This window comes from Epinephelus fuscoguttatus, linkage group LG10, assembly GCF_011397635.1.
Source record: "Epinephelus fuscoguttatus linkage group LG10, E.fuscoguttatus.final_Chr_v1".
Taxonomy (NCBI): domain Eukaryota; kingdom Metazoa; phylum Chordata; class Actinopteri; order Perciformes; family Serranidae; genus Epinephelus; species Epinephelus fuscoguttatus.
This window is the reverse complement of record NC_064761.1, coordinates 41692973-41717412: the sequence shown is the minus strand read 5'-3', so window position 1 is coordinate 41717412 and position 24440 is coordinate 41692973. Positions and strand designations below refer to the sequence as shown.

Here is a 24440-nt window from a genome sequence, read left to right as displayed (position 1 = left end):
GTGGAATTGTAATGTACTCAAGGTTTAAATGAACGTGCAATGCCAACATTTCCTCTAGCGATTAGGTTGCCATAAACATAGTGTTGTTACATCGTAAAACTGATTAATTTTCAGCAATGATTTGCAAGGGTTTTGGAGGACACAAACAAATGGTATCGCCCTGCCAATAGGAGCGTCAGATGTGCCGTTTTAGAAGGTACACACAAACAAAACATTCTATCATTTAGTTTGGAGGACTCGCGGGAGCACAGGTTTAAACTTTCAGAAGATGTAAAAGAAAGAATGTGTGCATCATAACCATAATCAGATGCTGCCCTTTACAACAATGTCCTGGAATTTTAATATCACGATGCCACATGGTGACGGAACAGCCCTTAACAAACCAGCACTATCCTGCCTACACACACCCACACACACAAAATCACAGTCAGATGAGAACACACACACTCTCTTTCACATTACCTTATCGTTTACACCACATACTGAGGCATTTAAATCTAATGGCCCTATTCATATGTCACATTAATGAGGAAAGCAAACTAAGTGTTACCTTCTTCGCAGCTTCCCTCCTGAGAGCTTCAGGCTCGGAGGGAGTCAGGATGAGCTCATGTGCTGCTCTGTAGTCTTTTCTTCTTATCTCAGCACACACACACACACACACACAAACACACACACAGCTCAGGGGCTTAGCAATTGTCTTGGACTCTAATTTCTCGACAGTGACCTCACAGTGGAGGTGTCAGGGTTAACACTGTGAGTGATGTGGAGGGCTTCGTTGGTGATATAGTTTGTCAAAGTGGGCTAATCGTATTGAAACACTGCCTCGTTATGTAAACACACCTGTGTCCTGTAATGATGCCAGGCCCACTCCTCCTCACCCTCAACATTCCTCCCTCCTCATCTGTTTCTCCACATCCCTTTTTTCCATTCCTAACATCCCTTCTTCCCCCCTCTCCTGTGATTTACTCCAGTTTTGGTCCAGTGAACCTCTCAGTTTCCTCCATCTTTCCGCTCGTGTTGCCCATTCTCAAAAGTGCCATGTACTTAGAATAGCCACACACACACACACACACACACACACACACACACACACACACAGACACCTGTTTTATAGATTTTTATGGAGGGCACTTGTTCTAAGAAAAGGGGAGGATTGCTTTCAGATGCAGAGGTAAGAGTGTGACTCGTGAAAGATATATCTGTTTTAAGTAGGATTTTTTTCATTTGGTGTGTGTGTGTGTGTGTGTGTGTGTGTGTGTGTGTGTGTGTGTGTAACCCCTGCTGTCATGCACAGCTCACATCTGCTGTTCATTTACTTTACGCTCATCTCCCATGTATCCATCCATCCAGTGGGTACACACACACACACACACACACACATGCACAAACATAAATACACACTGCTGTTCCTCCACAGTGGTCTTGGTAACATAATCCTGTCATGTAATAATGCCTGCAGGCGACTGATAAACGTAAAATGAAGAGAACCTATAAACATGAGATAAGACCCTCGACCACGGGGAGGCCTGAGGTCAGGATGAGGGCTGACTGGAAACCCCTCAATGAGGTCGGCATAATTTGGACCGGACACTGGATCCAGCTGGAGGTCAAAGGTTACTGGGTCAGTGTGGCGGGATGGTCGTGTGTTTGTTTTCCTGTCTGAAGTGTTTTGTTTGTCCCATTCACACAGTACTGGTCAAGTTACTTGAAAATGTGATGAATCACTTGTTACTTATTACTCATTGAAAACGTCATATTACTCAATACAAAAAAGTGGATGTGATTACATCCCAAAACACACTGGGTCAAGTCACCCAGTTTCAGGGACTATATTCTAATGCAGAGGGAACAATGACCCAGATATGACCTTGTTGAGCCCATACACAGGTCGCTGGTTTGTTTTAAAACTGGGTCAAAATAACAAATTTTTGGGTATCAGTGGTGACCCAGTGGTTTTAATTTTCATGAGTATTGTGTGAACTTTACCCAGTTATGGGTTGGTGCCAGACTGACCCAGTACTGAGTACCACGAATGACCCAGATTGGATTATAATTGTCTCAGTATTATTGTTGAATTACTCAGCCCGGCTCTAAAGACTCCATACCCACACATGAAGAGATTAAAATAGAGACAAACAAGTCTGTTTTTATGTGGCACATTTGATTGACTTAAAGGTCAAGTGCGAGGATTTAGCAGGATTTAGTTTTTCTGTAGAACAACATGGCTGACTCTGTGGAAGACGACCCGCTCTGTATGTAGACATAAACACCTTATTGTAAAGAAACAAAAACACAACGATTCATATTATCTGGTGATTACAAACTAAACATAGTTTGGAATATTAGGTGAGCACAGGACCAAAGAGCAGCACCGATTAAGGCAGGACAGTTAGTAATAGACTTGAATGCACCGCTCTGATAAATACAAAGTGAACAAACTGGTGAAACAACTGGGAGAGTCAATGTCCAGGTTCGGAGCCTTCTGAGAAGCAGGTTCAGGCCAGGACTCTTGGCATGGGATGCCAAAGCCAGAAACAGGTGAGTAGACGACGATTAGTTCAGTTCAGTATTGTGCAATGGGACCATAAGGGAGTAGGCAGAAGGTAATGTCAGACGAGCAGGGAATCCACAACCAGGAGTACACACAGGAGAAGCCAACACACCTGTGCAGATAAACAGGCAGATAAACAGGTAAACCCATTATCGAGAGCTGAGAGATGGTCTCTCCAAACAGCCTCAGGGAACAGGTGAACGGAAACCAGGAAGGCAGAAGCAGAGCTCTTGGTCGAGGACAGAAGGCTGAGTGGTATACCAGGGAGCAGGCGAAGCAGGAGAGTCGGGGGCAGGCGAGGTTAGCAACGAGGAAGCAGACAGGGAATAAACCCTGGAAAGTCTTGCATAAGAATGATGAAAAACAATCTGGTGATAAGGGTCTGTGAAGCTGGAGTCTTTATAATGTCAGGAGGCAATGATCCACAGGTGAACGGCAGGACCGGCAGGAGCAGGAGATGTATGGGTTGGTGATAGGCTGGCAGGTAGGTGTGGTGGAGAGGCGGGATGAATGGAGAACTACTGAGTAAGCTGAGAAGATGGCAGGTATGGCAGGTCCGAAGTGCCCACTTTGACAAATGGATGCCCCCAAATCCTACACACTGGACTTTAGAGAGCAGAAGTGGAACAGGTAACCTTACATTTTGGAGGGCATTGATCATGCTGATGATGACATCATGGCATTTATCAAGCAGAAACAAGCGATTTTTGAGAAGGGCAAATCTCACAGAATCCTGTGAGAGAGATTTCAGATGTCCATCCATTTTCAACCGTTTATCTGAGGCCAGGTTGCAGGAGCAGCAGGCCCAGCAAAGTATTCCAGACATCCCTCTCCCCAGTAACACTTTCCAGCTCCTCCTGGGGGATCCTGAAGTGTTCTCAAGCCAGAAGAGATACGCAATGGAGCACCTCTAACAGGAGGCACCCAGGAGGATCCGGATCAGATACCCGAACCACCTCAACTGACCTCTTTTGACACGAAGGAGCAGCGGCTTTACTCCAAGCTCCCTCCTGATGCCTGAGCTCCCTACCCTATTTCTAAGGGTGAGCCCAGACACCCTTTGGAGGAAACTCATTTCGGCTGCTTATATCTATGATCTCATTCTTTCGGTCGTTACCCAGAGCTCATGACCATAGATGAGGGTTGGGACGTAGATGGACCAGTAAATCGAAAGCTTTGCCCTCTGGCTCAGCTCTCTTCACCACAACAGTCCGGCACAGTGCCTGCATCAGTGCAGACGCATTACAATCAGATAAAAATACAAAAACATTCTTGCATTAGGCCCATTGTAGTTTAACAAACAGTCAAGCTGTGGTTTGGAGCTGTTCCTTAACAGTTAGTTTAGCCCTTGTGACTGCATGTAATAACACTCCAGGGGAACCATTGCCTTTATAGAACAACTATTCAACAGTCTCACAAACAGTTCTGATAAAATTAACTGGTGCTTTAACATGTCCCGGACCAGTCGACACACACACTGATATCGTAATAATTTTAATGAGACCACTGCATTGATTCAACTGGGGTGCCAACACAGAGAGCAAAGGGAAAAAAGTTGCACCTGGCTCGATATGTGGCCTTCCTGGTAGATTGCTTTGTGAACATTGAATTTCTACTGTTCACCTTGAGATTGTCGTCACAAAAATTGAAATGATCATCACTGATAAATTTGCAGAGTTGCAAAATGCTGTCTCATAGTATTATAAACTTCTGACCATATTTTACCAGTACCTGACACAACACGTCGGCCCCTTTCACTGTTTCAAAGCAGGGCTGTTTGGTCTGAACACACTGGTGTATGTGACATGTGATGCACATGTGATGCACATGTAAGTGAATCCAGACCCTCCCACATCAGCACCGCGTCTCTGGTTACACGTCTGGAAGTAGTTTGTCCACATCTGACAGCATCATTAAAAAACAGGACTTGTTTTTCACCTGTGTGTATTGTGCAAGTGTACGCAGCCCCGAGTGATTCTATACAAACAGATTTATCATTAGCATTACAATACCTCTCTGCCCTAATGACACCCGTCTGAACGAGCCAAGTCAATGATGGAGAGCTGCGGTGCTGTCATTAGTTCTAACATAAGAACTGATGAATTGAAGAGACCTGGGGACTGATCCCTCAGCCCTGCCGAGTAGAGTTAAGTTACGTTTGCAATAATACACAGACAGAAAAAGTCACACACGTGTGCGCCTGGAGAGGGAGTAGGAAGAAAACAATGGCCGTTACGTAACCTAATAAACACAGAAATGTGAAATGGTGCTTTCTTTATGAGGTCACACTGACAAGAACTAATCCACTCAGCCTGATGTGCGTAAACTGAAACATCCCTCAGCAACTGGAGGATGGAAAAGTCCCAACCAGACTTTTTAACAAAGACACAGAGCAGGTCGGGCTCCTGCAGCAACAATGTGTTTTAATCAATCAAGAAACCTTTGAACAAATAAAATGTAACAAACCAAAAGACGACATGCTCCAGCAGTCTGTGATAATGTTTGGTAATCCACGTGGGTGTGTGCATTCAAGTGTGATTACAGTTGCCTATTCGTGTTGTAATGTGAGTGCCAACTGGAGACTTTGGTGCCCACACCAGCAGAGGAAAACTCACAGCCAACAGTTTAGTCACCAGGGAGGGGATGAGTGGTGCATACTGTACTGTAATATTTCCAAGAACCAGCTTACCACCCCCGTCACTGAGAGATCTCTTATCAGCTGATGATAGGAAAGTAATAAATACTCTCTGAGGCGCAGCCAAATGAGTTGTGTCAATCAAAAGAGCGGCCTAACCTGAAGCCTAGAATCACTGCTGCGAGATCCGCTGTGTGTGTTTCTGTTAAGTATCATACATCCACGCTCTGCGCCTGCCTCATGTATGACCTATGGTAATGATCCATCTATGTCTCACCTCCGACCCTACAAAACTAAACCAGGTGTGTGCGGTGTGAGTGCAGAAGGGGGAGGCATGAATGTGTTTGTGTGCATGGAGGACCCCTGCCTATGCTGAGTGACAGGTTTGAACTGTTTCTGGTACCATGGGGCTGACGGAGGGGAGTCTTTCTTCTAGTATTCTCTTCTCTCCTCATTCTACACAGCAGGACTCGTGCCTGTCCACGTGTTTACCATCTGCTGACGTCACTGAAGATTACACTGACAGCCATTACTGAGCAGTGAAGAGAAGACAATACTTGAGCAGCAGAGAGGAAATTACAGCAGCAGGGACAGTACGGCCTGTGTTTAGAGTCATGACTAGAAACAGTCCATCATCCAGTGGGTCCTGTCCTGGTGGCTGTGGAGCAGGGACAAACAGAAACAGGTGGTCTGCACAGGGTGATCAGAGCCAGGGGTCAGGTGCTGGTCTGACCCCCCGCAGACACACAGGACACCAGGTAAACAACCTGCTGACAGGAAATCCTCTCTGTCAAACATCAGCAAGAGAGCGACGTCAGACTCCTGACCCCAGAGTCACCAGCTACACACACACACACACACACACACACACACACACACACACACACACAGCTTTCTTTTTATGTTTTGGCCATTTATAAAGCATGTCTCATGCAACTTTTTTGTTTTTTGACTTTCTTGTTGTGTTGTTGAGCCTTGCAGATGATTTTATTTTGATTTATCCAGGTGAGCCACTTCAATACAGTGATTTTTGCTTCAACTCCAGGATAATGTGGTGTTCACAACATTGAGAAATGACAAAACACAACTACAGCCATGCTAGCAGCTCTGTGAAGTTACTCCAGGGATGACGTTTTTCTGTAGTTTGACGCAGACGTGAGCATCGCCCTGGTTTCCTCGTCAAAAAGCCTATGGGATTTTTCCACTGGATTTTGGATTATTGCAGAAAATAAGCTCTGTGGCAAACAGAAGTCTATGAAACTTACATGTTCCATTTTGCAAGACTGTCTTTACAAATGAACGCCACTTTTATGATTTCTGAAGTCCAAATGCAATCGCTGGAGGTAAAAAGCTAATGTTAGGCTGTAGGAAGGAACTACACCCAGGTTACATGACTTAATGTCACCATCACAACACGGCTGTAAAGCTGTGTTTGGTGTGATGACGTCCTGTAGTTGCATTTAGCCACTTGTTAGCAACTGCCTTTCTTAAGACACATAAAAGCTTCAAAATTCAAGAGTGGGGTATTTACTGATGTATTTTATGCAGCAGAGCAAAATATGAAAATCTCTTAAGCTTGTGATAACCAAAGACCTTATGGCGCGTTCCAGGCAACCCATAACACGTGTTTTTACAACCTTCTACCAATGAAAGTGCACTGGAATGACAGTCAAACCCGTAACTTACCATCTGTGAACTCGTACCAGATTGATGTACTCCCAGTTATGCTCTCTGACGTCACACAGCCCTCTAAACCAATTACCTTACTCCTCTAAACAACAACGGCAGCCCTATGGATGCGGTGTTGATGCAGGTGATACGCGGTGAGAAATCACTGCTAATGTTTACGCATTATTGGCAGCCGCTCTAACAGCTAGTTTCCAGTACAAGAATAAATCAATACAAAATACGTTTCCAAACACACAAACTTAAAATAAAAAGTATAACAGCATCTGTGACCTTATGCGCCATTTCTACTCGTCTGTTTCGCTCAAATGAGCAAGGAACCGGCACCTTTGGTGACAGAAGTGATCATAAACAAACATAAACCCCGCACGGTCCGCCATGTTGCTTTGACAGTTTGGCGTGACTTGCCTGGAATGCTATGAAGTCGTGAGTCATGACTTGAGTGGTGACTTACGGGCTCAGAAATTTGCCTGGAACGCAGAATTATTTCAGGCATAGATGATTGGGCCCATAGAGAAGGCGCAGTAGAGACTTCTGCTTGCCAAGCTGGCTACTTCCAGCTCAGTGCTCTGCTAACATGAATGGGAAGGAATTAAAAGACTAAATCATGTGGCTTTTCTAGACTTTCTGAATGTTATTGGATCAAATGGATCAAATCAAGTGGGGGTTGTTACACTCAAAAAAATGTATTCACTCATTTACAGATGTCTCCCTCACAATCTAAGTCTATGCAAAAATTATTTGTGGGCCACAGGGCACTTCCTAGATGCCTGAGTCATACGTATCCATAATGCTAATGTCAGCATGCTAACATGCTCACAATAACAATGCTAACATGCTGATGTTTAGTCCAGATTTTTTGCCAGTGGCGTTGCCTTACATCCTGCATCACAGTGTTATTTGCCTGATGCACGCTCTCGTCAGCTTGTATGTGGTTGTCTCGTCACTTTTTGGAAAAGCTAGCACAACTATTCATTCATTCATTCATCTTCTAACCGCTTCATCCTCTTGAGGGTCGCGGGGGGGCTGGAGCCTATCCCAGCTGACATCGGGCGAGAGGCAGGGTACACCCTGGACAGGTCGCCAGACTATCGCAGGGCTGACACATAGAGACAGACAACCATTCACGCTCACATTCACACCTACGGACAATTTAGAGTTATCAATTAACCTAGTCCCCAATCTGCATGTCTTTGGACTGTGGGAGGAAGCCGGAGTGCCCGGAGAGAACCCACGCTGACACGGGGAGAACATGCAAACTCTGCACAGAAGGGCTCCCACACCCGGGATCGAACCGGCAACCCTCTTGCTGTGAGGCGAGAGTGCTAACCACCACACCACCGTGCATGTTCACCAGTTAATCCTGGGTGACAGCTGCATTGTTTCTGATAAGTCACGTTTTTGCTAAATTTGTTCATTGTCTTGGAGAGCACAAATGAAACAAACCAGCAGAGAGCTCCAAACCTGGGTTCATACAACTAAAACCACCTGTCAGGCAAGTGATTCGGTTGAACTGAGCTCACAGAATGACTCAGATTCCAGAAGAATTTACACACACATACCCAAAGATGACGCATAAACACTTTAACGTATTGAAACCAACACATTCCTGCAAATACGCCTCCTACTTCCGCACAGATTTCTGTATCATTTACAAGCAAACACTCCCCCCACAAACCCTGAGGCATCTTCCCTCACATCCACAGTCACTGACCCTCAAACCTCCCTTCCAAGAAAGTCTCATAGCAGGGTTCACAATACAGACAACACAGTTCCCAAACATTCCCCTAGCAGTTCCACTTAAATCAAAGTATGAGATAAGAGCGGCAGCTGCTCTGTTACAGTCAGAAGCTCCTGTTAAAGTGCTACAGGAATAAATCCTGAAACCCAGAAATGAGTTAGCATTGTAGCGCTCCTGGTTACCTCTTTTTGAAGTCAGTTGTTTGTTTCTTTAAATGGGTTTTAGGTGAGATGCCTGAAATAAGGTTTGTGGTTGACAAAAGCTTAAAAGAGTTCCATGTCTTATACTACAAAATAAAATACATGAGTCAATATACCACTCATGAATTTTGAAGCTTCTGTGTGTCTCAAAAAAGGTGGTTGCTATCAAGTGGCTAAATGAGACGAGTGTCATTAGCTGAACACAGCTTCACAGCATCGTTGTGGTAGGGATGTTGAAGTCATGCAAACATAGTGTAGTTCATTTATAGCCTTTAAAGCGGGATTTATACTTCTGTGTCAAATCAACCCTACACTGTAGCCTGACATGCACCTCCCCAGAAATGTAACTACACGTTGCGGCAACGCAGACCTCCTGTCTATTTTGCTAAGCTGAAACCATTTCCCTCAGTGGAAACAAAGCTTTTATTTACTTTAATTTCACAGATAAGAAACAATAAATTGTGAAGACAATAAAGCCTCCACAAAAATAGCATTTTAAGGCTTGTGTGTGATTTATCCTGGCTTCATATGAGCAGAGGAAATCTCTGCTATTCGCTAGGCTAATTTGTACAATTTAAAATGCCATAGGCTTGTGCTAATAATGTTAGCATGTTTGTTTGGAAAACGTGTTCAGGGCTCAACAGTAAGGATTGCCCGATTGCCCGGGGCAAGTAAAACTCAAGGTCGGGCATGTAAACGAACAACTCACTTGCCCAATTGGGCAAGTTGCTAAAAATAGTAAAAGTTAATAACTAATTGATAAAATAAATGTATTTTAAAACGTGCTCTTCTGCTCTGATGCAGCGGTCTCTCTGCCTGAAGTCACAGGCACAGCTGTGTAACAATGTCCTGCCCACAGCGCCCATTGATATTATTTTGCACGACGGACGCTTCATATAACAACAGAACAATATACTATTTATGGTGTTGTGTCATCGTGTCATTTCTGTCTCTACATGGTCACACGTTAACAATTCTCCTCTGCTCTCTGTATCGCGCACGGCGGAGTTCCGCCACACACACAGATGAGCACGCTAGAGTGGCTCGGGCCGCATTTTCCTGACCAAACCTGACCCCGAGCCCGGTGCAGTTTGTCAGCTGACGTTATTGAAATGGACAGTGTGTAAATAACCAACAGACTGCTGTTACGCACAGACAAACACGCTGCACTCCGAGCAGCGCAGCACGGCACTCATGCGGAGCTTGTGTTGCGTTCAGGCATTGTCACGTAAATAACAACTTCCAGCACTTAAATAGGTCATAGCACAAAACAGCAGCGTGACTTTTTACTTTCATTATATTCAATACAATTGTATGTTCCTAAATCTTGAGACACCTCATATGTAAGCTAGACAGACATTTCACCTGCTCATTACTGTGCACACATGTACTGTATGTACTTAGTCCTAAAGAGCCCTTCTGGTGCCAGTAGATACACAGAAACATCCCAGCAGGCTGTGCTTTGCAAGCATACAAAAAAGTTTCACGCATGTGAAAATTATTTTTCATGTGTGTGCTTCACCTCCGCTGCTACAACTCCATCCTAGGGGAAACACTGCTGTGTGCGTTTTGTGCAACAGGTGGATGTGGTAGTCTACTGGTAGAGCAGAGAGAGAACTAAGCAGCGTTGAAGTAGAGTAGAGCAGGGCAGAGAGATGGAAGCAAAATATATTAAACCTGGTGTTAATACAGCAGAACTGGAGAGAGGGGTGAAAAATAAATGGCTCAAAATTATAGACCGAGAACGATTGACAGATTTTTCACTTTAAGCCCTGACACTGTCATATTTGTGTGGGAATCAAGCTACAGTACATGACATATGTTGTTTTAATTAATAAATACAGTGTGAATAAAGATTATATAACATAAAAATAACTGCAGTCTTTGTTAATTGATAGCCGCTTAAATTAAAAAACTGACTTCGGGCAAGTAGATCTCTGACCAACTTGCCCGACTGGGCAAGTGAAAAAAAAACCTTAGCGTTGAACCCTGGTGTTTAGTATAAGACAGTTTTTTTTGTCCGTGAACCTTGCGAGTTGTAATGAAGCTAATAACATTAACTTTGTTAAATGTTGCTGTTGTGCCCCTCCACAAGCCGCTAGGCTAATTTTTACAATGTAAAATGTAACAGGCTTATGCTATAAACATTAGCATGTTGTATTTGTGGGGAAAATGTTGTTAGCAAAAGACAAATGTTTGTCTGTGAATGCTGCGAGTTATAGTGAAGCCGATTTGTGTACTTGTGCTTGAAATTGTTGTTATTATGCCATGTTTATTTATTTATTTTTTATTAACCTTTATTTAACCAGGAAGTCTAGGAAGTTTAAAGTGTGTTGAAGTGCAGAGTGACACAAACACATCACCGCACAAGTATAAAATGCTCATACCGGCGCAGGCTAGAGCCGATGCAAAGGTAGCCTATAAATCCCACTTAACTTTAGCTTTTTACTTCTGGCAATTGCATTTAAGCTTCAAAAATCGTAAGTGGGGTTTGTTTGTGAAGATTATCTCGCTGGACAAAATATGGTTTGTTGGCTACATAGGTTTTCTACAAAAATTCCAATGGAAAAATCCAATTGGCTTTTTGCTGAAGACACCAGGGCGACGCTAACTTCCAGCTTGGCCTGCAAAAAGCACCATCCCTGCAGCACGATATATTGTAAGATTTCTGTTCTGTTATTCCAAGATGCTGTTGCGTGTGGCACAACTGTGGACAGAAAGCTTTTTGCAGAAGGAGTCTAGTAGTTGCGCACCCCCCTTTAAAAGAGCACGATGGCTAACAGAACCTGGCAAACATTATAGAAGAGTGAGAAAAAGCCGTTAACGCATGTTTCTGTTGTTAAGTCATTAGTCAGTCTTTTGTTGGCCAAGAATGATCAAAGCCCAGGGGCCCTGTGTATTTATGAGTTGGGGGGTATGGTAGCCAGTTGTGAGCTTTATGTGTATGTGTGTTTATGTGCAAATATGTTGTGTGTCTTTTTGTGCACATCTGGGTTCAGGCCCAGCGTTATCACACTGCTGTGGATAGATGGACTCGACTCAATGCTCCCGCAGGATGCTGCTTTTTCCAAAGGTTTGTGTTAGTGCTGCAGCACTGATGTCCTCTGATCCACAGCCAGGCACACAAACAAGAGGGTGTGCGTGTGTGTGTGTGTGTGTGTGTGTGTGTGTGTGTGTGTGTGTGTGTGTGAGGTATGTGTGTGTGCGGGCTCCTGCTTTTGAAATATGTTTAGTTTGGACTGAGGTGTAGAGTAGCAGTTTGCCAGGGAATAAAACAGTCCTAACTGGCTGGAAGAGGGCTAGTGGGGGTCTCAAGTAACTGATCTGCGTTCAGTGGGTGGTAGTAAATGGTTTCATCAAGGGGTCAGTTTGCTGGTCAGTGCGCCTCGGGGCTCCAACCGTGAGATTCGGTATTTTATCAAAATGCCAAGTGCAGCAAAGCCTCAACGATGTGTCAAATTGTCTTTCAAACAGATCTTCAAACAACAAACCCCTTTATCTGTGCTCCAAACCTCCAAGGAGTCTCCACCTCACAAAGACTCCACACAGCTCTTCGCCCTCTAGCCCTTCTTTCACTTCCCTTCGTTTTCAGCTTCCTTCTCCTCTTCCTCTCCTACTGTCTCTGTCCCTCCTCCTTCCTCTCATCTCGTACTTCTGAGCATATGGAAATCTCATTCTGTATTCTGTGTGATAGTCGTTTGTGGGACTGTTGCTCCGTGTCGAGGTTGACATCCGTGTGAGTGTGGCGTCTGGTGCCTCCCTGGCTCCTGGCGCTCTCTTTGACGGAGCTATTTCAGAGCTGTGATACCGGAAAACACGCACACATGCACAGATCTGTAAATAGAGCAGTGGGCTATGATGCCCTTTAAGAAGCTGAGAAAGGAAAGCTGCTCGGTGGGGATTGAGTTTCCGGATGGTATCTGAGACAGGACCTCCTGATGAGCGTATGGAAATGACTTGATGAAGAGTTAGAATCAAGGGACAGGAGAAGACAGAAGAGCACAAGAGGCGATGACAGAGGAGACAGAGTTTTAGAATGTCTTTATTAATAGTCCTTTTTCTGTATGTTGCAAGTCTTCTTTTTGATCTCTTTCCTCCAAGGCAAACCCTGGTGAAAATACACCAACACCTGTAACTTTTGATGACGCTCACTGGTGAGAAGAGACTTTCCCCACCAACACAACATTCATCAGTTGATCAAATATGCAAAACCTTCTACGTCAAAGTTTTTCTGACAAGTGACCTCTGTCCATAGTGGGTTGTTTGGGTGTACAAAGTGTTGACTCAGAGACTGCAAGTCTCCTACTGTCACTCAACACTGGTTTCTACTGACCCAGCCCATTATCCAGAGGTATTATGTCCATACTGGACGCTTCCCACGATCTAGGTTCAATGCCAACATTCAGTGCCCGCTCAGGAAGTAGTATGCTCTTTATGTTTCAAGGCGGAAAGTCAGGGTGTGGAGGTGGCCCCGGGGGATAAAGGGGCGAAGTTCTTCCCCTTCCAGTGGGCCGCCATGGGACCTCATTTCGGAAAAAATATGTATGGTATTTAATGGCAAGAGATGAATCATTTTATGATCCCGTTTGAACTGTGCCATGAATTTCACATTTGATGTTTTTCAATTCAATCTGATGCTCATTTTATGTTTTCCACTGTTTCAACATCACTACTACACGTGCAACAGTAGCCAGTATCTCACTATCACTATCCTCATTCATATTTAAAGAAGCTACAAATTATATTCAGCCACAAAATAAGTCTGAAAAGCTGGAAATCAGAACGGAAGTACAGGAAGTTGTTGCATATAGAGATGATAAACCGTCTCGTCTAGTTGCACTGGTGTGAACTGGCAGGTTTTTTAGAACGCTGCAAGTAGTTGTCTGTTTCAACTCGTCTTGTTGTAAATCTCTGGTCTTAACTGGGCATAATGGGAAATAATCAAACAAGTAACTGGCCTTGCTCATTATTTTGCTTCCTGCCTGATAAAACAGGAGTTGCTGGATAAAATACAGGATGAACACAGGTAAGATAGCATTACATTTTTGCATGGAACATAGCCAGGTTACATTGCTAGCTAGCTAGTTGGTGTTGGTATACACACACACACACACACACACACACACACACACACACACACAGACACAAAAAAACGGTCCCATGGGGATACCAGAAAGGGAGGAACTTCGTGTCTCTATTGGCATACAGAGACCAGAGTTTGCCTCCTGTCACAAACTAGCAATTTATGTTTGGGTTTTAGCCATGCTAGCAGCATGATGCTATGGATTAAATGTCAGTCTGTTGGGCGGTCTGCCACTTTGGTCCAGACTTAAATATCTCAACAGTAATCTTTTAATTGCCAAGCCCTAAACCTAACCATGTTTTATTTGCCATAACCATGGTATTTCCCCAACCAACCATGCTGGAGTTGTCAGACCCAGATATTGTAGAGAGTTTTTAAAACGTTTAGATGTTTGTAAAGAGAGAGTTGACTGTAACCAGGGATTTACAGAATGGTCCAATGCTGATGTTCTTATCTGGGGATAGGATCAGATGTCCGTTGTCAGGATCTTTTTCTAACCTCAACCATAGATTTAAGCCCCTTTTATGCAGCCTGATCAAGGCAGAGATGTTGTGCCATTGCTCAACCTTGCCTTTCTGTATAAGACGTACAAATGCATATTGGGGGAAATTTGTTGTTCCACCGTAAAGCCAGCAGTGGAGGTAGTGACAGAACAAAATGGATGTCTGCGTAAAAGCACACAAGATGCCATACTGTTGTGTTTCCTGTCATGTCTTTTTTGCTCCTAGAACAACGGCATGCTATCTAAGGGTGCTTTCACACCTGCCCTGTTTGGTTCAGTTCAATCAAACTCAAGTTTTTTGGCCCCTCAGTGCGGTTTGTTTGGGCAGGTGTGAACACAGCAATCACACTATTAATTTGCGCTTCCTCCTGTACTGCCTTAATATGCACATTCAGCACATCCAATGCATCAAAACATTGTTTTCTAGTTGGAGCCGCGCCTCATTTTCAAACTGTATGGTTTGACTAAAATGAACAATGACAGCAATATAGTCCATGATGAGCAGCGCTAAAATCAACCTGCGTAGTTGTCCCTCCATTGTGACATTAGAAAGTGTCATATTTATCTTGCAAGTGTACTCTTCTTCAACGTTTGCTTTACTTCCTGGGTTTTTCCCACATGGAAATTCTGACCAATCAAGAGCAGCTTTGTCACACGAGGCATCTGATCTGGTCTGCAATTATGTAACTTTGTAACAACGTGAGTCTCTGATTCAGACCAAAGCAAGACAACTTTAGGTCTGAAAGCACCTCAAATCACACACTGGGGCAGTATTATGCTGGCATTGTTTGATTCAGTGTATAAAAAGCATAGTGGTGGGTCTTCTTTACAGCAGTACTGTGTAATCTCTGGTCAAAAGGCACTTCAGTTGCATAAACTTGACCAAATCTTACCCATATGCGTGGCAGATCAGAAAATAAGTATGAATCATTTTTGTAACAGTCATGGGGGTCATTTTAGAAGCAAGCAACAAATAACCTCTTTTCCTGTTTTGGTATGAGGAGTTGGATGTGAATGAACTCTTCGCAAGTCTTTGAACAATGCCTATATATAAAACAGATTATTTACAACTATACAACACACACACAAATGCGCAAACCATACACACGACACACAGCTCTTCCGCTTGTATAATCATCACTGTCCTTTTGCCGCTACATGTGCAGGACCTGGACCAAGCTTGTCTGGACAAGTCCCCTGAGGTCAGCTTATCAGCTCTCCCGCCTGGTGTATCCTATACTTGGGCCTATGAATGGCCACTACAGGTTCATATTGTTATGCCGCTACAGTGAGGAAAGCTTTGGAGGTGTTGAAAGTCTGGAAGTCACTTATTTACCTGGACAATAGCCACTTTCCACAGAGGAGAAAAACATGTGTGCTTCCCTTCAGTGTGTAGGCTATTGTGTGTTCAGGATCTGTACATAGATGTCTTCATTGAAGTAATCTCATAATATAATAGCACTATCACACCGTGTTCTTGCTGCAACACCTCAACACAGTCATGGTGTCCCAGAGAGAGCATTACATCATGCCTGTCAGAGTATAACTGGCAGTTCCTAAGCACCTCGGGAGAAGCTTTGTGTCCCAACACTGCTGTGGTCAGGAGCAGAGGTTACTCTGTGCAGAGGTGAATCTTACAGTACAGCCTGGGAGGTACGTTATGTTTGAGAGGGCGTATGTCACTCCAAATAAAGTGTGTGGTGACATGCAGGTCCCCACCATCTGCACCTCACCACATCTAGAGTGTGTTATGAAACAGGATCCTTGACTGTATATAGGTACTAACCAGAGAGGAAAATACACTCCCTTCAGCATCCTCGTGTGCATCTCAACAGTTCCTGTTTTTGGAACCAACTATATAGGGTATCACTAATGTACAAGCACGTACACACACACACACACACACACACAGCCCCGCCAAGCAAAGGAGGAAGAAGGGCTGTTGAGAACCTTTAAACAAAAAGTCATTTTTAGAAAGGTCCTCTTGAGCGGGGAAACAAAGGGGGGAAGTGACATGACGTCGCACAGGAGGGAATCTGAGGGTCACCGGTGGCCTGACGGACACGCCTATGGAACAGTCTCACACATACACATTCACAAGCTCATTTCACGCAGACACACACGTTTGATAAACACAGTCAAGGTCTCTCTGCGCTGCTCTCAAAATAGCCGTTTCCTCGTCTCCCTACTTATTTGCTGATATTAGAATCATAAGGATGTTTTGTATCCATGTTCTCTTTCCTTCAACAGAAACCACAAGAAATGCATCGTGTTTTATCAAGGGATGTTTTGATTATCTGTCCTGATCCACATATAAACCTGTGATAAACGGTGATGTAACATGGAGGGAATATTACATAAATTCCCTTTCAGGCAGACACAGTCAAATAATGTGGCTTTATTACTGACAGATATTAACCTGGAAATTATTATAAAGCATTTGGTTGTAGTCTGATTGTTCACATGAGCTGCACATCCATTACAGCATGTTTCACTTCAAACAGGATACTGTTGTGTTTACAGGAAGTGTTTACCAAACATGTTAACCAACCCACTTCCTTTGCATCTAAACATAGCTCTGGACTACAATAATGGCAGAGAATACAATAGAATAGAACAGAACTGTCTGAAATCATTACTTTGCAGATGCTGCTGTCGAACATTTTTGCTTTACTATGAGCCTGTTTATACCATAGACTGGACGCGGCTCATGTGACGTCACCCATTGGTTGGTGGAGGAGTGAGGGATGGATTTGACTGTGAAATCGAGGACACCATCAGCAGGCGGCCTGGCACTCAAAGTGTCACTGCCCTTAATTATGCGTAACTTTAAGCCCTAATAAAATATGAATGGGTGAGTAAAATAAAAATGCACCCCCTGTACAGTTGTCATGGATGTTGAAATTAGCTTCAGAAACCAAAACTGTTTTGTGTACCAGGCTGCAAACATGTTTATTTCTGCTGTAAAGTTGGGCATTTTAACACTGGAGCCTATGGGATTGACTGGCTTTTGGAGCCAGCCTCAAGTGGCCGTTCAAAGAACTGCAGTTTTTGGCACTTTCTGTGTTGGCTTTATTTTTCAGTCCTGGAGGTTGCAGCTTGGTGTATGCCTGGTATAGAGTGCCGAAGTCACGCCCCTTCCGGTAGAGCTCATGGGACCTTAGATTGGAAAAAATATGAATGGCAGTGAATGGGGAGAGCAATATTATCTTTTGTTCCCGTTTGAGTTGTGACATGAAATCCAAATATGTTGTTAATGAATTTAAAACATACATTTTAAGGTCAAGAAAGTCATACTTTGTGGTAAAACTGTTGAGATATAAGCTTTTTAATTAGAAAGTCTCAAGAGTACACAGGAGGCGGTCGCTTATGTCATGTCATAGCTTTCGCTGGCTTCCTGCAGCTTGGCCTCCCCGCTGAAATTCCACTGTTTTATGATTAATCGATTTATGATTGAAGATGTCTGTGTGTTTTGTGCCAGGTTACAGTCACTCCAAGCTGCAGGAAGCGAGTGAAAGCTGTGACGTCACATACGCGACTGCCTCCTGTGTAGTTTTTCTAATTACGTTTTTTTCAAAAGCTTTCAAAACCAAAACAACCACTACATCCTGCATTCATGACATAGTCAGGATATCAAGATATGTGGTCAAATGTCACACGGTGATGCAGTGGTTAACATTGTTGCCTCACAGGAAGAGGGTTCCTGACTCGAACCTGTGGTGGGGGTTTTGAACCCCGTGTCAGCGTGGGTTTCCTCCAGGTGCTCCAGCTTCCTCCCACAGTCCAAAGACATGCAGGTTAATTGGTGACTCTAAATTGTCCGTAGGTGTGAATGTGAGTGTGAATGGTTGTCTGTCTCTATGTGTCAGCCCTGTGATAGTCTGGCGACCTGTCCTGGGTGTACCCTGCCTCTCGTCCAATGTCAGCTGGGATAGGCTCCAGTGACCCGGGACCCCTAACAGGATAAGCGGTTATGGAAAATGAATGAATTAATTAATGGTCAAAAGCATCTCACACTACCTTAGCAACTGGTCTGAGTGATCAGATCACAATGCATCTTGGTGCATCTAGGTACTGTCCACTTGTGATCAGATCACCTGAGACACATGTTAGTACCAGGTGTAAACAGGGCCTGTATGTGCAGTAATGTGAGTGACCTCAAGCCAAACAAACGGACTAGTTTGGCCTATAGTGCTTCCATTCATTGTAGATAATTATTGATATTGGTTATATATTCATTCTTCAGAGAGTTATGCTGGATCTGGAAATGAGGACAGGACAGTTGAAGTCAGTCTCTTTCTCTCATGCACACATAAAAACACACGCACACCTCTGACATGTGGTGTATGTTAAATCTGTTACAGAGTGTATGAATCTCAGAACCAGAGGGGGTCAAGCCATCAATCAGCCTCTCTTTTTTCTCTCTCCTCATGACGCTCAAGGCTACGAGGGGAAACATATAATTTTGTTTACAGTAACAGTGACTTTAAAGCTTTAGAGCCTTTTTCCCGTTTCAACTCAAAATAGAATGAGCCGGGGAGCTGCATGCTGCTTATTTGTACACAAAGGTCTACATCACAGTGAGGGCCTGTCATTGTCAACAGGGTAACCTGAGGTAATCAGGGTAAGCTGGACTCTAGTCTGAAAGGTAAATAAGGAGATTCAGTTACATATGACTTGCAAAGGGCAATGTAACTGCTTCTGAGGAAAATGTGGAGCTGCTGCAAATCACACGCATACATGGCGCATGTGTTTAAGTGGTGCAGAGCTAACAGCATTTTCTCATTGATCCAGATGTAGGGTCATACTGGTCGTAATTCAATATGTGGACAGTTCCTCTGTGTAACTGTAGACTCAGCCTTGATAGGATAAGTTTGGAGACGAGGGAGGGAGGGTGTAAAATGTAATAAACAGCCACACACTGCAGGAGAGAGTAAAACAGGGCTGACGCTTGTGATCACACTTCAGTGGACGTAAGAGCTCACAGTTGGTTGCTTTGAAATGCAAACTCACAATCAAATTACACAGAGTCATGTTTTTGACATATTCAGTCCAGCCTTGTGTTTGCTGATGTTGGCTATCCATCCTGTCCATTGTTTGATGGTAAGAGTGCTTTGATGACTGCCTGTTTTGGGATGCTGCATCTTACGGTGTGTAGAGCCAGAGACTGTATTATAACGACAGCTCCCAAAAAGTGAAGCCAAAACATCTGGATCACCCCCTGGTGGCTGGCTGCAGTGTAGTTCATAAACCTAAGTTAGCATAGAGACATGAGCCAAACTAAAAAATCAAGGTACACGTCAAACACATTTTTCCCAAAGTTGTTTTTTTTGTCATTTTTGGGTTGCTGATGTGTGCTCAATTGTTTGCTTATCTGCTGAGTATGGTTTTAAATAGTTATTTGATGCTATAAAAAGTGGTTTTGACGTAATGATAGATAGCCATGTGTGCCAATTGTTGTGCTCACGATCAATTGACCTATGGCTAAGCCACGCCCCTCTCCACCCACTCGGACAAACTATCAACATTCAGTGCCCGGCGCTATGGCAGGTGTCACAGTACACGGCATTTCACAGGAGGCAATTGATGATTTTTGGGGACATAACGATCAGATGTCATTGAGAAGTAACCAAAAGGGCCTAAACTACACATTGGAGGGATATATTCATCATTTTATTGTTGAGAAGGTCGATGAAAAGCTTAAATTACAAGCCAAAATTTACAGGTCACAGTGTAGGCTTGTGAACCGCATCTGGTTGTCGTCACTATCAAAGACAACAAGTTAAAGTGCCACTGAAGTTAAGGTTTTTGGCTCAGAATATAAGAAAAGGATAACGGCCTTTTTACCATCTTTACCAAGAGTGTCTCTCCGTTAGTTTGGTGCTACAGTATTTACACTGAATCATTCAGCATAACGTTTGCCAACCTTTGTTATCTCTGCCATCACAGATAAGTTAAGGAAGCTAAGCTCCAGGGGCCGGTTGCACCAACTGGTCTTTACGCCTGGTCGTAACCCCTAAGACGGTCTTTGTTAAGACCAGTCTTAAGGAGTGGACTTACGCCGGTTGCACCAACAGGGCTTATGCCTGGTCTTAGCTACGCTGGTTTTAGCTGTGCGCGTTCATGTGAATGCCCCCGGAATGCCCCATGCGGCCTGCCTAGAGGAGCGCGGTGACGTTAAATGATGCGCCGCTGAATCACCCCGCATGCTTGACGGATGTCAATTGACGGTTGACAGCCCCTCTCATCTGTGTTGACAGTTTATTTACAGTTTAAGATTTGAAGAAAACATGAAGGATCAACGAAAAACTTTACCGACACTGAAATTAGAAAATGAATCAAGCTGTACAGCCAGCACACAGATGTATCACAAATAAGAAAAAACAGTCGATATGGGCAGAGATAACGGGGCACATCAATATGTGTTCAGACTCTGGCTGCCTTCATACAGAGGCTGACACGAGGAAGAAGTGGAAAGATCTTCTCAGCAAGGCAAAAAAAATACATCTCCTCCAAAAAAAAATCATTCAACTGGTGGGGGTCCTCCCCGAAAACCTCAATTTACAGTGACATCATTGTTGACGTATTTGGGGAGGATTCCCCTGCCTGCTGGGAGGGCTGGTGGTAGTGCTGCGTTGCAGCCTGACACAAACTGTAAATCCGGTGACAGCTCTTCAATAAGTTCAAACAGATCTCTCCTACTGAACTGAAACCTCTCAATCAGCTCCTCGTCATTATATAGGCTATGTCCAATTGCTTCTGTCCCTAATTACCCTCTCCCGTCTACTCGTATACAGACGGTGGATGAGACGTGCCATAATCAAGCTGCGCTCTCTGCGCTCTAGAGCGCATGAGCACAGCTTGATAATGACCTTACACCTGCTCTTGACTAGGCGTAAGATTTACGCCTGGTCTTAGTGAGAAGAAGGCTTAAGCCCTGTTGGTGCAACCGGCGTAACTATTAGGTCGGACTTAGAACGCCAAGTTACGACCGACTTAGCTTAAGACCAGGCTTAAGACCAGTTGACGCAACTGGCCCCTGAAGTTAACGTTAGCTTAACTAGAGCCCTTTGGCAACAGCTAACAATGTACGATCACCAAAGTACAAAACTAGAACAAAATAGGCTAATGAACTCCCAGCAAACAAGGTGACATGATGAACAACGCAGCTAGGAGCTAACGTTAGGCTAACTTTAGCTAACGTTAGCTAGAGATGTTAAAGATAACTTTATATTTCTTTCCAGCAAAGTGACAATATGTTGCCTCAAACACAATGTTGACTTACCTTAGAACAGATGTAGACATCATTGTTAATCTTATTCACGTTGAGTTGATGTTGTGGTCTAACGTTACCACACAACTTTATCCAAAGGAGACACTTTTCTCTGTTGAGATGTGGTTTAAAGTGTAAAAAATACACCTGGTCGCCCAGCCTCTCAGGATACCTTGTGTCAGAGTTGCATGTACCCCATGCACACCGTTTGACCATTTTTAAACTTCAAATCTCAGAAAAAGCTCATAAAACCCAACAAACTGACTTTCTGTAATGCATTTCAATGGACGTCCAGGCAGAGAATGTCCCAGTGTATGGGAATGGCTATACGCACTGTGATTGGCTCATCGCATTTGAGGGCGGGGCTTAGCCATAGGTCAATTGTGCCGCTGGCGATTGGTCGAACGGGTGTTTGGGCGAGAACTCAATACCACGGAGATCACTACTGCACAGACTCTGGCTCAAAATGATGTCACCAGTGCAAGATGGCAGCAGCCATAAGCAGGATATTTTTGCTTTACTTTTGTGCAGTGGGAGGAAGTGAAGCTGTGTCTTTCATGATATGAGGTGAATAGGTCTACAGTAATGGTGAGATGCTCTGTTGATGGTGTTTTGTTTTTTGCTGTTGTGTTAGAGTATTTTTCTGTTGATTTATTTGAGGATTGCTGTACGGTACAAACTCAATTTCAGAAAGGACTAATAAAGCTATCTAACACACCATGTAGCCTTCTTTGTGTTGTGTGACCCCAGAGAATGGTGTGAACACTTTGATATAACTTATGGCTATTTGTAAGACTAGTGGAACTAGATAAGCAGGGATGTTGTCCGGACAGCTGAGCAGGCCATGGCCTTCAGAAGAACTGTCTGTCAAGCCACTGGGGCCACCTGATATAGCATTGCCTAAACGGATACAACGCAGATGCAAGGTCTGGTCAAGCAGCTGGGTATCTGCTCTTTGTCTGTGGGGGGTAGGACTCAGGGCACCAGGTCAGGGTTAAAGAATGGCATCACCTGTCAGAGGGCTCAGTAGATTTAGGACTTATTAATGCCTGGATCTGTGGGAATGCTCATCCAACTTTTAGCACATTTTTCCACTTGTATGCCATTTGGGCCCTCATGCCACCCTCATCGAGTCTGTTTCTGACAGTGTGGTCAGAAACATGCACACCAGTAGCCTGCTAGAGGTCATTTTGTAGGGCTCTGGCAGTGCTCCTCCTGTTCCTCCTCACACAAAGGAGCAGATACCAGTCCTGCTGCTGGGTCAATGTCCAGCTCTCCTTGTGTAACAGCCAGTCTCCTGGTGTCTCCTCCATGCTCTTGAGACTGTGCTGGGAGACACAGCAAACCTTCTTGCGACTGCACGTATTAATGTGCCATCCTGGAGGAGCTGGTCTACCTGTGCAACCTGATTGGGCTGCAGGTAGAGCCTCATGGTACCAGTAGTGACAAGGACACTAGCAGAAGACCAAACTAGAGACGAATCAGTCAGAGCAACTGTCTGTGGACACCACATGTAAAACCATTCCCTTTTTGGGGGTTGTCTTGCTTTTGCCTCTCCATTGCACCTGTTGTCACTTTGATTTGCACCAAAGCAGTTGAAACTTATTCACAATCACTTGTGCTTCCTAAATGGACAGATAAATATCATTGAAGTTTAACTGACTTGGTGTTATACTATGACTATTAAGTGTTTCCTTCAATTTTTGAGCAGTATACTCTCTTGTCCCTAAGGGTTCACTCGACTCGACTTCTTGTGACGTAAATGTGGTCATCCACTCCTTGTCCATGAGGGCCCACACAGACCCCTATGTAAAAGTCTGCACTGCCATGTCGTGTCTGGTCACCCCAAAAAACACATGATCTTTCAAGTAAACAAACATAATGTGAACTTTGTACATCTTTTCTCTCCCACCATTACTGGAATTCGATCTCTTCTGTGATGCTAGCATCAGCTCAGTGGTAAATTGTGCATGCCCTGTCAATATAAGTTGGATTTAGCACCATGACACCATTGGCACAGGTTGCTGATGTAGGCTACTTTTTAATCTGCCAGAAAGTGTCGTACACTGGTCCGGCAAAAAACAGATATTGACCTAACTAAGAATTTCTGATATTTGCACTTTATCTGGATTCAAAGTCAGAATGACTCACAGACTTGATCACACGTGGAATGACAATGACTCACATACAGAGAGACTGTTTTTGTTTTTTTGGTCATGCACACCCACTGGTACACGATTATCCAATATGAAAAGAAGTTTCCAAATCATTAAAAATACATTGAGAAAGTTGGTGTTGGAGCCCAAAAAGAGACAAAAGACCCACCTGATATTTTTGGCAGACTCAGCTTGACCCCACCATGACCTGAGCTCAGGGTTACTGTAGCACCACCAGCTACAGACTACAGACTAACACACACAGCAGAACTGACCAGGTAGCCCAGCTGAGCCAGGTGCAGTTATGTTTATGTTCCCTCTGTAATTATAGCAAATATTATTGCAGCCTGCAGCCCTTGACTCCGCTCTGCTGGTGCGATTAGCTTGGACAACTGGCCAAAGCTCATTCACACAGAGTGGGACCAGTTGAGAAAGAGCGAGATCACACAGCTCCAGTTGGTTCGATCCAGATCATTTCAACACAGAAAAGGACAGGACATTCAGTTGACTTAGCTGCTTCATTGATTCAATTATTTCATCTGACATACATATTTTAAAATCCTCTCCTCAGGTTCTGTGTCTTTGTACAGTCTGTCCTTTGGCTTTGTCCCAC

The 24440-nt window shown here is 44.1% G+C and overlaps 1 protein-coding gene across 1 annotated transcript in view; it reads right to left on the bottom strand.

The window, feature by feature from the left end:
- Nucleotides 1-21262, bottom strand: part of prkaa2 (protein kinase, AMP-activated, alpha 2 catalytic subunit) — a 194377-nt gene extending 173115 nt beyond the window's left edge. The window contains exon 1 of the mRNA XM_049588175.1: nt 21257-21262. The gene's annotated coding sequence lies outside the window, so the exon portion shown is untranslated. The remainder of the gene's footprint in view (nt 1-21256) is intronic.
- Between the last annotated feature and the right edge of the window lie 3178 nt (nt 21263-24440).